Below are 5,243 nucleotides of genomic sequence, written 5' to 3' on the forward strand. Positions count from 1 at the left end.
CCTCCCTGTACTTGTTATGGTATGTTTATCTTTGCACTTGTTATAGTGTGTTCCTCTCTGTACTTGTTATAGTGTGAATTGAACCCTTAAAATATACCTATTATAGTTTACTAGTATGTTTACTTGAGCTGATACTGTCTTGAATAAAAAACTCATTTTATCTACTAAGTTATGATTATGCTTTAAAAATAGAGTTTTGTAAACTATGAAGTAACATAATTTTAAAAGAGTTTTTGAAATGTTTTGATCACTTATAAAAGACATAAGCAATATCTTGAAAGATGTTTATAACAAACCTTTACACAATTATCATTGTGTTCAACTTGTATTCCCCCCCCCCCCCCCCCCCCTTAAAAGCATATCAAATAGTTAAAAGATTCATTACGGGGTATGAACTCACCTGATGTGGGTGATTCAAATTAATATGCACGTAAGGATGAGAAGCTCCACGAAATGAATTTCCGAGACAAAAATGGGGTCCTAAATGACATATATGGCAAGTATTTGCATGAATATAGTGTTTATAAGCAACTAATATGCTAATAAACACCCTTAGGGACTTGGACTAAGTGTTGAAATCACATGTGATTGATCAAAAGGGAGTGTACGACCACAAAGAGGAGTTTACGACCGTAAACTCATGGTAAAAGGTGCATAAGAGGGTGTTTGAATGCTAGGGAAACTTGAGGGACCATTGCTCAACATAAGGATGAGAAAAACCAACTTAAAGGGGTTGAGGTGTTTATGGCCATACCTTAAAGTGTTGGGCCATAAACTCACCATATGGTCTAATTTTGGGTCACAATGGCAAGGAGTTTCAAAGGTTCAAGTGCTCCAAGGGTTAGCTAGGGTCCAGAAGTGTTTAAGGCTGAAAACATGACAAATACAAGGGTTTACGGCCAAGGGAGATACTCCTGGACTTAAACTCTCTTTGATGTTGAGTTTGATGATGTTTCAAGGCTAAGATCTAGTGCTTAACATGTACTACCAGATGATAGATGGAATACTTACACTTTTAAGGGCCTTTTATGAGTTTTCGGCCACCAAGAACAAGTGTGTGTTCTTGGTGAAAGTTAAAGATCTATCCAAAAGATGTTTTCATGGATGAATCATGAGGATAATGCATGATTAAGAAGGATAACAACAACTAGAGTGAAGAACACTTACGTTTTTGGAGGATTTGGATGAAGAACTTGATGATACTTGAGAGAGTTTGAAGAGATTTTGGCCAAGGAAGGAAAGAATGAGGGAAATGAAGTGCCCTTATATATAGTTGAGAGTTTTCAGCCCTGGTTGAGTTTATGACTGTAAACTCCTTGTTTACGGTCGTAAACTCCACATGATGGAGTTTAGGGCTTGAATGATGCACAGTGACTCTAGATGGTACTTCCTATCACACATTCTGTGAATGTACTAGGCTTAGAGCTCTCAAACAGACTCTAAATAGTGCTAAAAGATAGCATAAATGAGTCTAACACTCAGTTGAGTTGACTGGTTGGGCTTTACAAGGCAAAAATTTTTGGGTTGCCACATAGGGTAGATTCACACAATTAACTATCTATTCAATATTAGATTATATATAGCTAGTATAAACTAAGTGACGATAGAAAGAACCATTGTGGTTACTATTTTTATTATAAGAAATAAGGGTTTTCTTAAAGGATCTTTTCATCAAATATAAAGGAACTATTGTAATTAACTTCGTGAGTACCAACTGAATACACCATGGTTATATACAACAATGATCTAACAACCAATGGGATGTGTGCCATTCGCCTCATTCCATGTTCCTCGTTTGGTTATGGGCTTAGGGAAGATACACACAATCGATTGTTTGTTTACTCTGAATTTTATATAACTTGTATCCATTTAGTACTCATAGAAAGGATTGTAGAGTCATTTTTACTTATCTTTCATCAAAGTAGGAAATATAGGATTTTCTAGAGGAACATGCGAACTTTTCTAAACAAAACTTACAACTTACTACAATTTAACAAGCTTTCTACAACTTACTTACATCACTAAAATCTTATGAACTCACCAGCTTAATTGCTGATCAACTCTTTCAAAATAACTTGTATTCTCAGGAAACTAGTAGACAGGTACTCGCGCTGGGAATTTAGAAGATGGAGCATAATAGCTCCAAGTGTTATTTTATTATTTACATATGTATTCTATGTTTTGTGAACACACACATTGTAAACACTTTCTTTTTAAAGAAATGGTTGTTCATTACTTTGACTACTATGATGCATGTCTTGTGATACTAAACATGACTTCCTTCACCCCTGAACGTTTCCGCCGTTCCGGTTTTGGGGTGTGAGACTTCCCATCCAAAAGTTGACATCCATCACTTGTGCTTTTATGATCAAGTTAATAACCACCCAAGTCAGCATCTGAAAATTCTTGAATGAAAAATCATGTTTTCGAAGGATACCACAATCCTAATGAAACTGTGCCTTTAAGATAATGGAAAATATTCTTGACTGTTATAAGATGTGGTTCCTCGGGATTCGATTGGTACCTAGCACAATTGCACATAACAAACATAATATCAAGTCGATTATCCGTTAGGTATTGTAACGAACATACCATGCTTCGATACAAAGTGAGATCAATAGTTGGTTTGTCTAACAAAGGACCAAGTCTTGTTCCAACTGCCATAGATACTTAAAACTTTGAACTATTCGTCATGTCAAGCGTTTCAAGTAGATTTAGAGAGTATTTCTCTTGATCAATAAAGATTCCTTCTCTGCTTTGATTAATGTTTAATCCCATAAAATTGTTTATTTTCCTCGTCATGCTCATCTTAAACTAGCTTTTCATCATGTTTTCAAATTCTCTAGACAATTGAGGGTTAGTTGAACCAAAAATAATATTATCAACATAAATTTGAACAAGCATGAGATGATTCCTAACTTTCTTTCGAAAGAGAGTAGGATCAACTGATCCTTGTTTAAATTTTGATGATTTTAAGAAACTAGTAAGAGTGGCATACCAGGCACATGGAGCTTGTTTAAGTCCATAAACAGCCTTGTCTAAAACATAAAAATAATCAGGATATTGAGAATTACCTGGGGGTTGTTCAAGATACGCCGTTTCTTCTAGGACTCCAATAACAAAAATCACACTTTACATCCATTTGATATACATCAAAATCCTTGTGTGTTGCATAGGCTAAAAAGATTCGAATAGCCTCGAGTCTTGCGACAAGGGAAAAGGTTTCTTCATAATCAATACCTTCTTGTTGTGAATATCCTTGTACCACCAGTCTAGCTTTGTTTCGAACTATGTTCCCTTCTTTATCTATTTTATTTTTGAAAATCCATTTAAAGCCTATTACGGATACATCTTTAGGTTTCAGAACAAGTCTCAAAACCTTGTCACTTTCGAATTCAGCCAATTCAGATTGTATAGAAACAATCCAATCAGGATCTTCCATAGAAATCTTAACCGACTTTGGTTCAGTTTTAGAAATAAACACATTGAACATACAAAAAACTATTGATTAGCATTTAATACCTCATTTTTCGCACATAGCTGAGCTCTTGTTAAAACTCCAGCTTGAGGATCACCAAGAATTTGTTCATGTGGATGATTTGGGGTCCATCTATTCATTAGTGGACATGCTGGATCAAAATCTAATGGTGCATCTTCGAATGGTTCTTCTGTTTTGGAACCATCACCTGCAACAGACACTTGATCAGTTGAATCATGAAAATTTTCATTTTGTGAATTCGAAGTATTCATGTGAAATTCAATTTGCTCCCCCTCAACACTTGGATCATTATCGGGATGCTCCCCCTCAACATCAACATTGAATTGTCTTTGCTCCCCCTCAACCGCATTAGTCGAATTCAAGTGCTCCCCTCCACTCACGCATTAGTCGTTTCAAACAGACTTTTGTTATTCATTGGATAATTGGTTGATGAGATCGTATCATCAGCATCCTATGTAATAGACAAATCATCAGTGTGTTTCGGCGTTTTAGGCATACGATTGTCATAAACATTGATTCAGCATCAATAACCCTATCAAGAACACCAAAAATTAAATCATAATCAAAATCGAATGAATTCAAAATTTGAGATTTATCAGTTGATTCAATAATAATTGATTTTTGTTCAAAGAATTTTTCAACTCTTTTAACATAGTAATCATCAAATGTGAGAGTAAAAGTTTCTTCGATGTTCCTGGTTCGTTTGTTCAACACCTTGTAAGCAACAGAATTATGAGAATATCCCAAAAATGTTCCTTCATCACCTTTTGATTGAAACTTCGAAAGACTATCCTTGAGATTCAAAATGAAACATCTGCAACCAAAAACATGGAAAAATTTAACATTTGCTTTCCTGTTGTTAATGATTTCATAAGGGGTTATATTAAATCGAGGATGAATAAAAGACCGATTTTGAGTAAAACAATTCGTCGAAACTGCTTCAACCCAAAGATATTGTGGAAGATTCGCATATGTAAGCATTGTTATAGCAACTTCGCAAAGTGATCGATTCCTCCTTTCGACAAAACCATTTTGTTGAGGTGTGTATGAAGAGGAAAAGTTATGCAAATTCATTTCCAGTTAAAAACAAATCAAGAACCTTGCTCTTGAATTCTGAGCCATTGTCACTCTTGATCTTTCGAACCTTTTTCTTTAAAATCACTTCAATATGCTTGATAGAGTCGATCATTACTTAAGCTGTTTTTTACTTTAAACAAATAAAATATACCCAAATAAACCTAGAAAAATCATCAACAATAACCAAAATGTACCTCATCTTGTTGAGAGTTTCAACAGTCAAAGGACCTCAAAGGTCAATATGAAGAATTTCCAAAGGTTCAACATTCTTTGAATCAATTACTATCAGATAACTTGGTCTAAGTTGCTTCCCTTGTTCGCAAGATGGACATAAAGTATCATTATCAAATTTTAATACTAGCAAACCACGAACAAGATTATTTAACACCAATTCATTCAGATTCTTGAAATTCAGATAAGAAAGTCTCTGATGCCATGACCATCTTATGTCTGGTGATGCTTTCAAAAGTAAGCAAACTGGGGGAACTCCAAAAATTGGTTTGATATCAAGGGTAAACAAATCTCATTTTCTTTTGGATTTGAGAAGAACTTATTTTGTCTCGATGTGCGAAATCACACCTCCTTCTTCATTAAAAACAACCTGATTGCCAGTGCCCATAACTAGTTGCAAAACACTAATCAAGTTATGTAGAAGATCTTCGACATA

The sequence above is a fragment of the Lactuca saligna genome, chromosome 6 (assembly GCF_052625555.1).
Source record: "Lactuca saligna cultivar CGN05327 chromosome 6, ASM5262555v1, whole genome shotgun sequence".
Taxonomy (NCBI): Eukaryota; Viridiplantae; Streptophyta; class Magnoliopsida; order Asterales; family Asteraceae; genus Lactuca; species Lactuca saligna.